At 39.1% G+C, this 11,875-nt stretch overlaps 1 protein-coding gene across 1 annotated transcript in view; it reads right to left on the reverse strand.

Annotated features, from left to right (window-relative positions):
- The window catches only part of LOC144060275 (leucine-rich repeat and fibronectin type-III domain-containing protein 2), a 146,996-nt gene extending 137,223 nt beyond the window's left edge, over nt 1-9,773 (reverse strand). Inside the window, exon 1 of the mRNA XM_077579688.1 lies at nt 9,058-9,773. The gene's annotated coding sequence lies outside the window, so the exon portion shown is untranslated. The remainder of the gene's footprint in view (nt 1-9,057) is intronic.
- Between the last annotated feature and the right edge of the window lie 2,102 nt (nt 9,774-11,875).

Genomic DNA, 11,875 nt, shown 5'->3' on the forward strand with positions numbered 1-11,875 from the left:
TCTTCTAAAAACTAATGATACTGTAGACAAAAGAAACTTCATGGAGCATTTCTGATATTTTTGACTCCTCTAGATGGCCCTCTTGGTAGATAGATGCAATTGAAATTTAATTAATTTCCCTTGCACTAGTCTTTATCTTTCAATCAAGAGCACCCTTTAGAGGACTAAACAAATATCACAAGTACTCCACTAATTTTCACATCACTAAGGAAAAGTGACTATTTTTAAGGTACAAGATTTTGGCCCATTGCCAGCGATATGCAACATCATGCAATTTAGTATTAGTTATTGCACTGCAGAAATGAGAGAAGGCAATGTTGTTCACATGAATTAAAATGTCAGTTTTTTTGTTTTTGTTTAGAATTTATTTATTTATTCATTCATTCATTCATTCATTTATTCGTGATCAGTTTTCTCAATGATCCCTTTAAAATATTTGCAGTGCAGTAATGTAAAGTACAGTAATGGCACACACATTTTAGATGAGAAAATTTGGCAAAGATGTCAACGTAATGGAGGCTAATACAGTATTCTCAGATATGGAAGTAATAACATTGACAAATACTAGATGGATTTTGAAATTTCAAAACTAGTTCAATTATACCCAATATGCCATGTTTACTTCAAATACATGAAGGCCTCTTAGAATAACGACACAACAACATTCCTCTCTCAATTAGTTATGAATTCTCTCTCTCTCTCGCTCTCTCTTTTACTTAACTAGCTAGTTGCTTTCCATATATATTCCGATATATATACATACATATATATATATATATATATGGAAAGCAACTAGCTACTTAAGTAAATTGCCATGAGTGATGGATGCTTTTCATTAAGAAATGTAATTCCAAACAAGTCTTTTTTGACAACCAATTGGTGACAAGAGCCTCAATTAGCCTCTCGAAAGGAAATGTTTCCCTCTAATGCACAACAATTTGCAGTTGACAAAAATCACACAAAAACACCCTGCGGCAGAGCTGCTAAGCACCTTGCAATATATTCATTATTTCACAACACATCAAACACAACTGAATGTCTTCACATGCCTCCTACAACCAATCATTTCTTATGTATTTTTTATTGTGCTGTGGGTGGCAGGGCGCGCAGTGTACTTCACAGAAAATACCCAAGCACTGCTTTTGCTCACAAAGCAGATTTAAACGTCAAATTTGTACAGAAACCCAGCATTAAGAGTTTTACAATGTACACAGAATTGTTCTCTATTCAGGTTCGTCTCAAATATGGCCTGCCAGGAAAATGTAAATGTCCTCATTCGTCTCTGCCCTCTCACATCATTTCACATGCGAAACAACAACTTTGTAACATTATCTGAGAGCCTCCTTTGCATGTGGAGTCTCTCCCCAAGGTAAAATTGGCCTACTTCAGAGAGCATCCTCTGCATCCATCTGTCGTAGCCGTAAATTGCATTTGCCAGTGATAGCAGGTTATCTCATCTGTCAAAGCAGGCCTATCAATTTCACCGTGCAGCCTCAACAGAGGGCATTAACCCCGAAGCATCATTTTGGCATCAGACATTGAAAGCCGTGATCTCAACATATCAGACCAACATTGGTGACCATTCTAGTTTGACGATGAGAAACAAAAGAGCAGAATAACAATCAGAGCACACGGAATGTGAAGAAATGTAACTCTCTTTTTACCAGGACATTGCTATGAAAGTTACACCAGTAAAAAATCTGCCATTTGCAGTTCAAAAGCAAACGGCAAGAAAAGGCTCGTACCTCTATAATCTGCTATGGAGACAGCGATAAGTAGAAAATGAATCAGAATGATTAAGCAAAGGGACAGAGTTCAAAAAAAGAAATTTGCTGTGAAGTTTTCCAGAGAAATGCTGTCCACAAAACAATACATACAAGTGAAATTAACATAGTATGTAATACCCAACGTTTCGTTATCAATAAAATATCTACCTATCGATATGTAGATATATCACATTGATGTTGGTAAAAATCTATTTCAGAGAATATCAAAATGCAATTTAACTGACCTCAAACTCATGTGGGGCTAATCTGGTGTATGAATAAACAGAGTTTGATAGGGATATTGGGTCACACTTTTTTTCAGGCTGATATCAGTACTCGTACTCAACACTGGAGTAGTCACCGATACCAAAACCAAGTACTGATAGCACGAGTATTTTTTTATGCATAAAATTAAAAAACAAAATAATGACAGATAAAATGAAATTAAAAAAAAAAACTATATATCGCAATATAGCATTTTTGGTAAAATTTTGTTAAAATTGCATGAAATTAATGGCAATTTCCTATAAGTTTTTCCTTTTATTTATAATATACTAATATACTAATGCTAATAATCCAGTGTCCCAATCAAATCATGCGGTTGTATATCTTAAAAGAACACACCACTAATAACTAATTTTCCAGTATTGGATTAGGCATTGTGTATAACGAATAAAAGTGAAAATATCTCTGGCATCTTATTCGCTGAATTTTCTTTTAAACCGATTAAGTATGAAAATAAAAACATACCATGTGACTGTGATGACGTATCCCGTGCGTAAACTACAGCTGTCGTCATCCACTTGAATGGGAGTTTGCTGAAGTAATGGGCAAGAAAAAGACCGTCTTCTATCCCAATTACTGCGCCAATTCTGATCAGAGTCAAATCCTCAGCACGTCATGTTTCATGTCATTCTGTGTGGGGGTGGGGCAGTGGGGGGTGACCTCTCCTAATGTGGGCTAAAGCGTGCTTAGCACACAACATGTAGCTGGCCTGGCAGAGTAAAAGTCACCTGGATGTGAACAATGTCAATGGTGACATGACTCGTAATTTGAGCCTCTGTACCACAAAACTTGTAGACGGTCCCCAACTCTAACTTGCTATGAGTTGGCCGGATGAATGAGTTGTTGTCGGACACTTTTATCTCCGCTTTCGGCTGGATACAAATCTTTGGCGAGTCCTCTGTGGCTGTACTGCGTTTGAAGAAGCACTTCTTTGCTATAGGGTGCAATTCCAGCTTTGATGTCCCCCGTGGGACGCAATAATTAGTTGTGAGTGTCTTTGTTGTCATTAGCGGCCATGTCATATATGCATGCTTTACGCACGCGGCACGTCAGGATGATCACGTGACTGTCCAAAATGGCCGATACTCTATTTAATGCAAAAATATTCATAAAAAGTGCAAAAAAATCAATAAATCATAATCACCCAACATAAATTGACAATTCTTTCAGGGAAGAGTTGAAATTAACCATTTCCCATAATAGCTGGTTAGTTTGTCATAAGCCTTGTATTACTTTAATTAATGGGCATATGTCAGACATGTATGCGGATACAACCTGAACATAAAATGACCGCAAGAGAGTAACGTGACCTTGAAATAAGGCTGTGTATCGGCCCAATACCAATACCTGGTATCTGTACTCGCCCATCCCTACAGTTTGGTGAACACCGGAAATGGAACACATTCAGGCCACTGTCACAGTCAATCCACTCAGTATTATTATTTTTTTTTTTTTAGGCTTTCATGACTAACTATTGGTGCTATTCTGAGAGATGGGCCACCACTATTTTGCCTCCTTGGACTACGTATAGCCATTCTGGCTGCCCCTTAACACTCTCGGTCTGAGCTTGGAGCTCTTTTTCACCAGACTTTAAGGCAACTGAGGTTGACTTTTCATGTTGCCTACTAGTTCACAGTCAACAGTTGTGACAATTGTGGATGTGTGGCAATTTAAATTAAATCCATTTACATTAATTTAGACCACAGACATCAGTGTGCTTTAATTAACACGTGTTTGATGTGAGAAGTAATTTTGCATGACTTCTGTTCTGATATGAATACCGTACATTTCAATTCATTCACCAGGTATAGCACGAAAGTGATGGGATTTTTGGCTCTTCTGGGTGATCAGGCTCATTTGGATCGGCTCTCAAATGGCTCTTTTAACTTTAGCATTTCTTTTAAATATTTACGACAAATTTAGCATATATTTTGATAGTTAACTTGGTGAACTAAGTATTGCACTCTACTGACTGCAAATGGGCAACAATTATCAAGCAAAGAAAATTATTTTTGTTTATTTTATTGAAAGTTAAAAAGGCTTTAAACAATAAATAAGCAACAAAATTAAAACTTCAACCAACAACAATCAAAATAACAATCAAAATAAAAATAGTGAGTAGTAATTTAAGTGCAACAGCAGCAGTGAACAAAACAAACATTATAAGCTCCTCACCGGGTCCAGGATAAAATACCTTATTTTATTTCAAATTGGCATTCAAAAAAACTAAATACTTCAACTCTTCAATTCTCTACCTCTTTGTTTTCTCCTCCTCCTGCCTCTCTCTGACTGGCCAGAGCATGTGCTTTGCGTGCAGTACACTCACCCTCTCCCCTCCCCTTTCTCTTCCCGCCTCTCCCTATCTGAGCAGCGCAGCCAAACCTCGCTTTAGACACGTGAAAAAGAGAGAGCGACATAAGAAGGAAGAGAGAGAGCGAGGGAAAATGACAGAGCCGGCTCTTCAAAGAGCCGACTCTTTGTACCGGCTTGATCGCTAACGACCCATCACTAGAAAGTGACAAAGAGACTGCAGTTCTAGCTGCAGTCCCAGTTTCACTTCAATGAGATTCCGGCCACTGACTCATTGGGAAATAAAATCAGTGCAAATAAACAATGCTGTTTACTTTAGTCTAAAGCCTTGCCTCTCATGGGATGATGTTTTGCAGCTTTGGCCTCTTGTGACCCCAGAATAGGTGACTCAAAGTTAGATTTCTAAAACTTTGATCTTTGATTCAGCATTTGTGGGTCATTGAAAAAACACGGGTGCAAATCAAGGGATAATGATAGATCAAACATAGCATCTACAAGTATTAATGAGACAAATGTAACCCCAATATTGAGATCAAATGGCAATAATGTAAAGCGCCAGCATGAGATGAGACACGTGGTGCAGAAACAGCACACACTCTCCGTAACATTGCTCATGGAGGTCAGGATAACAGCGATAAATCATGAAGGGGGAAAAATTAAATGTGCGCAGCAAAGATACAGCCTTTGATAACATAACGTTGTAAACAGAGGTGGATAATGACAACAACAGACAGGCCACTGGTGGAGTTTAGATTTTAAACTAGTGCAACATAGTTTGGTGGAAGAATTCAATATCAAATGATCATAACATGTTCTTATAACATGAATTCAGTAATAGCTGTTTTACAGTAATAATACAACAAAAAAGGAATGTAAGGTAGTGAAAAAGCAAGCAGTGACAAATCATTTCATTTCTATTTTTTCCTCACATAGAGATTACCAAAGAATTTAAGAGGGCATGGCAGACACCGTGTTTGGAATCTTTATCATATGTCAGAATGGTGCAGGACCCAGTAATGCTGCTGAGGATTTTGAAATAATTCTGGATGGGTTAACAGTGTTGGATGACTTGACAAATGGACTTTTTACGGTGGGCATGTTGCTTAGTGTTGTACATCTTTTAACTTGAGCTACCCTTCGGAAATAAAATATACCTTTAAAGGTTACCTAGGTTAAAGGTTAAAGTTATTGTAATGTTTCAGGTACTGTTCACTGTAAATATTGTATTATTTATTTTTTATGCTTGCAATCAGTAGTAGTTCATTGACTGAGCTTGGTCAATGAAATTAATTCCATGAGTAAATGGCCACTCAGCGTTAAGCAATTCTGCTAACGTGATGCTCTTAGGTTGGGTCAAATCGATTTATTGTGTTTGATTAAACATTTACGATGATTGTGTCAACTTAATTTATCTGGGCTTAGCTTTACTAGCGTATAGTTCATCCAAAGCCATTATAATAAGTAGGACAATAGCAATACAAATACAATTTAGTCAGAGATGCCAACCCCTATAATAACATCTCAGATACGTTCTGGATATTTTGTCAGGAATCATTTGCGTCTCAGCCAACGACACTAGTAGACTTTGAGCAACATCAACATTCTCCTCATAAAATTTGTATTTTCTTTTTTTGAATAATTTTGAGTGACAAAATGTTGACAACTTATTATTTATTTTATTTACTATATAGGAAATATACTTTTAATCTGGGAGACAGCTCCTCTTGGCTGATATATGCCATAATGTATTGCAGTAATTCAGGTTTTGGGATTGTACTGCGTGTGGCCGTGTATTCAATTTTCTCTCTAGACATGTATTAATTTGCTCTTTTGGTTACTCTCCACTGTAATGAACGTGATTCCAGCAACACAATTGTAGCATTAATCATTTTTGTCTGCCGTTTCATGACTATATTAACGATAGCTTAGCTCCAGTTTAGCATGGCTTAGCCTTAACATTAATTGTCCCCTTCAATAATATTTGTCCTCCTTTCGCGTTAACGATAGCCTACTTTTAGTGACTTTTAGTGGAGCAGCTGTTGTTTAGCCACCATGCTAGCAAGCCAATTGAAGCTTCGGACCAAGTTGCTTTTGTACACGGGGAGCAGATAAGATGACGTCAACAAACATGATCGTAATTGACTATGTTTACATGCAGGCAATAAAATAACCCTTTTAAAACCAGAATATTGGTAATATTCGGGTTTTGTAAGGCTATGTAAACAGGCGCAATAACTCAAATATGCTCTTATTCGGGTTTTTAAAAACCCAAATAGGAGCCCTGGGTTACTCCTTTCATAACCGGAATTCTTGCTTATATAAACACATTCGAAATATCTCAATCGATCGGGGCAATGTTTTTCGCTGTGCGCATGCACGCTATTTTCTTCTTTGTCTTCTTTTCTTCTTCTTTGCTGATTTGATTCGCAAGAAATCTTGGGCTATTTAGTCACGACTTGTATGCGCAGCTCCGTCCTACTTGCTAAAGGAACTTCCCTAGAATACATTGATTTCTCCACTTTGTTTTCACATTATTTTGTGTCTACACGGCAAAAACGCCACAGTTTGTGCCTATATACACATACAGTAAATACAAGTATATAAGTCTGTGCTTCTGGCGTGTAAACACCCTGGAAATACTCAAGCCGTTGTCAACAAACATGACGCTTGCAGCAAAGAGCCACACTTCTAGAGCGAGGACGAAACCACTACTTTATTTAGCGTGGTGAGTGACATAAATATGTCTTTTATTGAACGTGTAGTAAGTTAAAAGCGGAAATGCCGTTATCTCCGTAATTCCGAATGGGTTATTCCAATTGAGCACAAATGAGCATGTAAACGGGAGTAGCTCTTTCCGCCACACATATAAATGTGTTACCTTGATTGTTTCAGAAACCGGAATTCTGACCTTAACCCAAATATTGACTGCGTGTAAACATAGTCGTTGCTTGACTGGTAGAGTCCAAACCTTAGGTCAGCCAATCACAAGCCGCGGTATTTGCAGACTCACTTGACAACGCCAATTAATCTATTGCACATGTTGTCTTGTCATCTCCAGAAGATTTTTAACTTCATCAGACCAAATGGCAACTGCCTGTATCAAAATACGGCCAAACCGAAACACTTGGCATCCCTGTGTATACCGTTTTAAAGGAAAAGTTAAATTGCACCCAGTACTAGTAATAACATTAAATTGTTCACTCAGTTATATATATATATATATATATATATATATATATATATATATATATATATATATATATGTGTGTGTGTGTGTGTGTGTGTGTGTGCGTGTGTTCAGCCTTGGTATTTTGCTGAATTGTATTGGTCAAATTATAGTGTCGAAAATAATCATTCAAACAAATAAATTTTGCCCCACTTAGTTGGGTGCGACAATCAGTGGTACTTTAACAAATAATTTAGTTTAGTGTTTTGTTTTTGGGAGGGTTTTCAAATCTGATTCCTGCTTAATCTGCTTCCTTCATTTAAAAAACACAATAATGTCAATGTGAAATAATTGGGTTTATTTATATATGTTAGTACGGGTGTAGCAGTTTTGCAATCAGTAGCAACTTCTGATTGTGAAAGATTGTTCCTGTTTTTAGATAGCACACTTTTATCATATGGTTTGACTGAAGCATGTACTCACAATGCCACTAAACTGTGCTTGAAGTAGTGGACTCGTCAGTGAGTCATTTTGCGTCATATTCCCTTTTCGTGAATTTGTGGGTTCTTGGCTTCAACAATAAATCTTAACACCCTATTCACGAAACGAACCCTTCACAGAGATGTTTTTTAGGTGTGTGTGTGCGTGTTTGGGGGCACATTGGGATGAAGATGAATGCCCCATTGAGGGAGTCAGGTGCTGCCTGCACTGCAGCCCCCACTCTTTCTGTGCTGTGCATGCTTCTGCAAAAGCCATCTCAAAGATTCACGCTAGGAGTTGCGATTGCGACCCTTCAAGGAACTGCTTGTAATCCACAAGGTAACGATTACTGCGGTTGGGCAGTGGGGGGTCCGTAGCACCGCTTCCCATGGACCCTTGGAGTGGCTATCGATCCCATTATCAGACACTCGCGATAAGCGATTATGCTCGCGCACGGCCTGATATTCCACTGGGACGTTAAGTTTGTCAACATAACCAACCGACGACATATCGGTGGCATACACAAAAGGTGAGGAGAATCCAACTTGAATAGACACAATAGCCCACTCTAATTACACGGGGGGTTATTAAAAAAGCGTCTAGGCTACCCACCCACCCCCGCCCTCCTTTTCCCTTTCACGTGCACACGCACAATTTGCAGATCCACAAAACGCAGTCATAATTAATATGCGTCTGGCACAAGCATCATTACATATACATCGAATCCATCCCACGCAGCACCCCGCATTGAGAACACGGCGGGGAAAAGAAGAGAAAAAGAAGACCCGCTAACGCGAACAGTCTCAGCAGTCTCTGCCGGACTGATCCCATTGCAATCGGGTTACCTGTGATTATCCAGGAGCAACCGTGAGCCACCTTCCAAACACACCTCCAACACTGCAGAATGCGTGTCGTGCACGACAACAAAAATATAAATAATAATAAATAATTTGAAGAGTGTGCATTAAATCCACTCGCATACAGCATGATAAACAGTCTTGTGAGAGAGACTGCATGACAAAATCGGACATACTTAAGGTTTTCCCCTACCTTTGGACACGGGTAACTCTCCATTACATGTCACCGCAGGCTTCTATGGATGTGTCTTCAGTTGCCCTGGTTCGGGGCTCCAGCCGCTCCCGTCGTCCATCTACTCAATCCAAGATCCGAAGTGCACGACCACCAGCTGCCTATCCGACAGCATATTCGCTTCCTCACTCGAGCTGAATTCTTCCTTGACGGGAAGAGAGAGAAAAAAAAGTCACCGGCAAGATTTCTGATGCTCTGGAAAGCTGCACTCGCTGAGAGCCAAGATGCGATGAGGAGCTTCACATCCTATTTGTAGTTTTCCCTTGAAGTAAAAATAAGTAGTTGGTGTGTGAGGGTTCGGATCTAAAATTTCCAAGCGTGAATTTAGAGTGTTGCTACATTGCAACTATTTTTACTCCCGCGGCGGTGCAGTACTGCGAGCACAATATGTCCTTGGAACTATTTTTCTCCCATTCGATCCCGAAAGTTGACCAAAATGAACATTTTAGATCCACAAAAAAGAGAAATTCGTTGGCTTTAGGTGAAGGGTCTGGCAGATAAAGCAAGGTGGCACACTGGGAAATCTCTCAAGCTGCTGGGAGGATGTGCGCGCATGCAGGCAGGTCAGTCCGCACAGGAGCACATTTACGCAAACACTTGGAGGGGGGAGAGTGCGCAATGGTTGTGCGTAAAAGAGACAGTTGGGTCGCACGCTCCACAGCCTGCAGTGTCGTGCTGTGCGCAGGAGATTAAGGAGCAACCACGGATTAGTGTCTTCTTAGCGGTATTTAGCATTCACGGGAACAAAGTAGCCTATCAAGTACACTATCTGTTGTATAGTTACTAAGTCAACCGGTCCCTCAAAACAACTACATTTTTCTTCTTCTTTTATGACTCCCATGAAGGTTCTCACGAGACATAAAAAGTTCCCTAAAAGGGACAAAACACAGTCAGCCAAGAATATCTAAGAATATGGTTTAAATTGTTATGGACGATCATAGTTTTCAGTGATGTACTGCACTGCATCATCTGTGTCCAATATTTTAGTTGCTTTGATTGGTTACCAGAACCAAAAATATTAGTAAATCTCCCAGTCTAATGCAGTACTGTACAGTTATACACCACTGCCAACAATGACGTGAATAAATATATTAGTATATGACCACTTGCTCATTATACAGACCATCTACGTTTATTGGGCACTCATAGAAACAGTGATACTAATTTATTCCAGGCATTGTAAATATCCAGCATTAATGTAGACAGGATGTTGAAAAAATTTTTTTTAGAGGTGCGACATTAAAACGAACCTTTTATATTATATTATATTATATTATATTATATTATATTATATTATATTATATTATATTATAAGAGAAAATAAAACTCTGGACCTGCTCCTGTATGACAAATTGGTCAGATCCATCCATCCATCCATTTTCTTAACCGCTTGTCCTCACAAGGGTTACGGGAGGCACTGGAGCCTATCCCAGCTGACTTCGGGCAGTAGGCAGGGTACACCCTGAACTGGTTGCCCACCAATCGCAGGACACACAGAGACGAACAACCATCCACACTCACAATCACACCTACAGTATGGACAATTTGGAGTGCTCAATTAACCTACCATGCATGTCTTTGGAATGTGGGAGGAAACCGGAGTACCCGGAGAAAACATTGGTCAGATCCATGCAATGAAAAAGGAACTTTGCTTGTATTTTTTTAATGCGGAATGGATATTTAATTTTGTGGCGGCCTGTGGCTCAGGACGTAGAGCCGGTTGTCCAGTAACCAGAAGGTCGGCTCATCGATCCCCACTCTCCCCATGTCATGTGTCGTTGTGTCCTTGGGCAAGGCACTTCACACACATTGCCTCCAGTGTTACTCACACTGGTGTATGGAAGGTGCGAATTATTGGTAGTGGTCGGAGGGGCCGTAGGCGCACACTGGCAGCCATGCTTCCATCAGCCTGCCCCAGGGCAGCTGCGGCTACTTAAGTAGTTTACCGCCACCACAGTATGAACGTGTGAGTGGATGAATAATGTATCCACTGTAAAGTGTCTTTGAGTGTCGAGAAAAGCGCTATAAACATCTGATGCATTATTATCATTTTTATTATTATTTTGTCCGTATCATTGTTATTGTTTTATGTACATTTTTTTTTACAACTGTGATTGTTTTATAAAGTGTTCTAGTAAAGAAGTTGAATTGTATAGTGACGATTTACAGTTTCTGTTTTTAGCATTACGAGTCTGTGAATTAATATAAACAACTCATATTCCTAATTATTACTTAATTAGTACTTCATTTTACACATAATTTGGTAGTGAATTATGTGAAGCAACATCAAAACTAAGGGGACTCTTGAGAGTTGAAAGAGCCGTCTCTTTAAAAAAAAAAAAAACATTTAGAGCCAACGCTAAAGAAGCGGCTCTTGAAAAACAGAAAAATTCCCCATCATTAATTCCGTGAGTCTGGTCTTGTGATCAGAACCGCCGATTCTAGGAGGAAGCCTTCGGTGATGTTGGTCGCAACCAAGTGGGTGGACAGGATCTTTGATAGCAGCCATAAATTACTGACTGTGCAATCAAAGTGACTTTTCTTTCCTTTTGAATGGTTAGAATTAAGAATTAATTCATGTTAATTAAAATTTGGTTCAACGTAATTTCAAGTGATTGTAGTACTAGTACACTTGACTAAGCTATTATTTATGAACCATAATTCTAGCTTTAATAACCGCTTCATACGGAGATTGTTACTCAAAATGCTTTACTGAGCTGCTACAAGGGTTGGTCAGAGAAGAATAAACAAGAGAAGACAAGCAAGAATAACTGGAAGT

The sequence above is a fragment of the Vanacampus margaritifer genome, chromosome 1 (genome assembly GCF_051991255.1).
Source record: "Vanacampus margaritifer isolate UIUO_Vmar chromosome 1, RoL_Vmar_1.0, whole genome shotgun sequence".
Lineage (NCBI taxonomy): Eukaryota > Metazoa > Chordata > Actinopteri > Syngnathiformes > Syngnathidae > Vanacampus > Vanacampus margaritifer.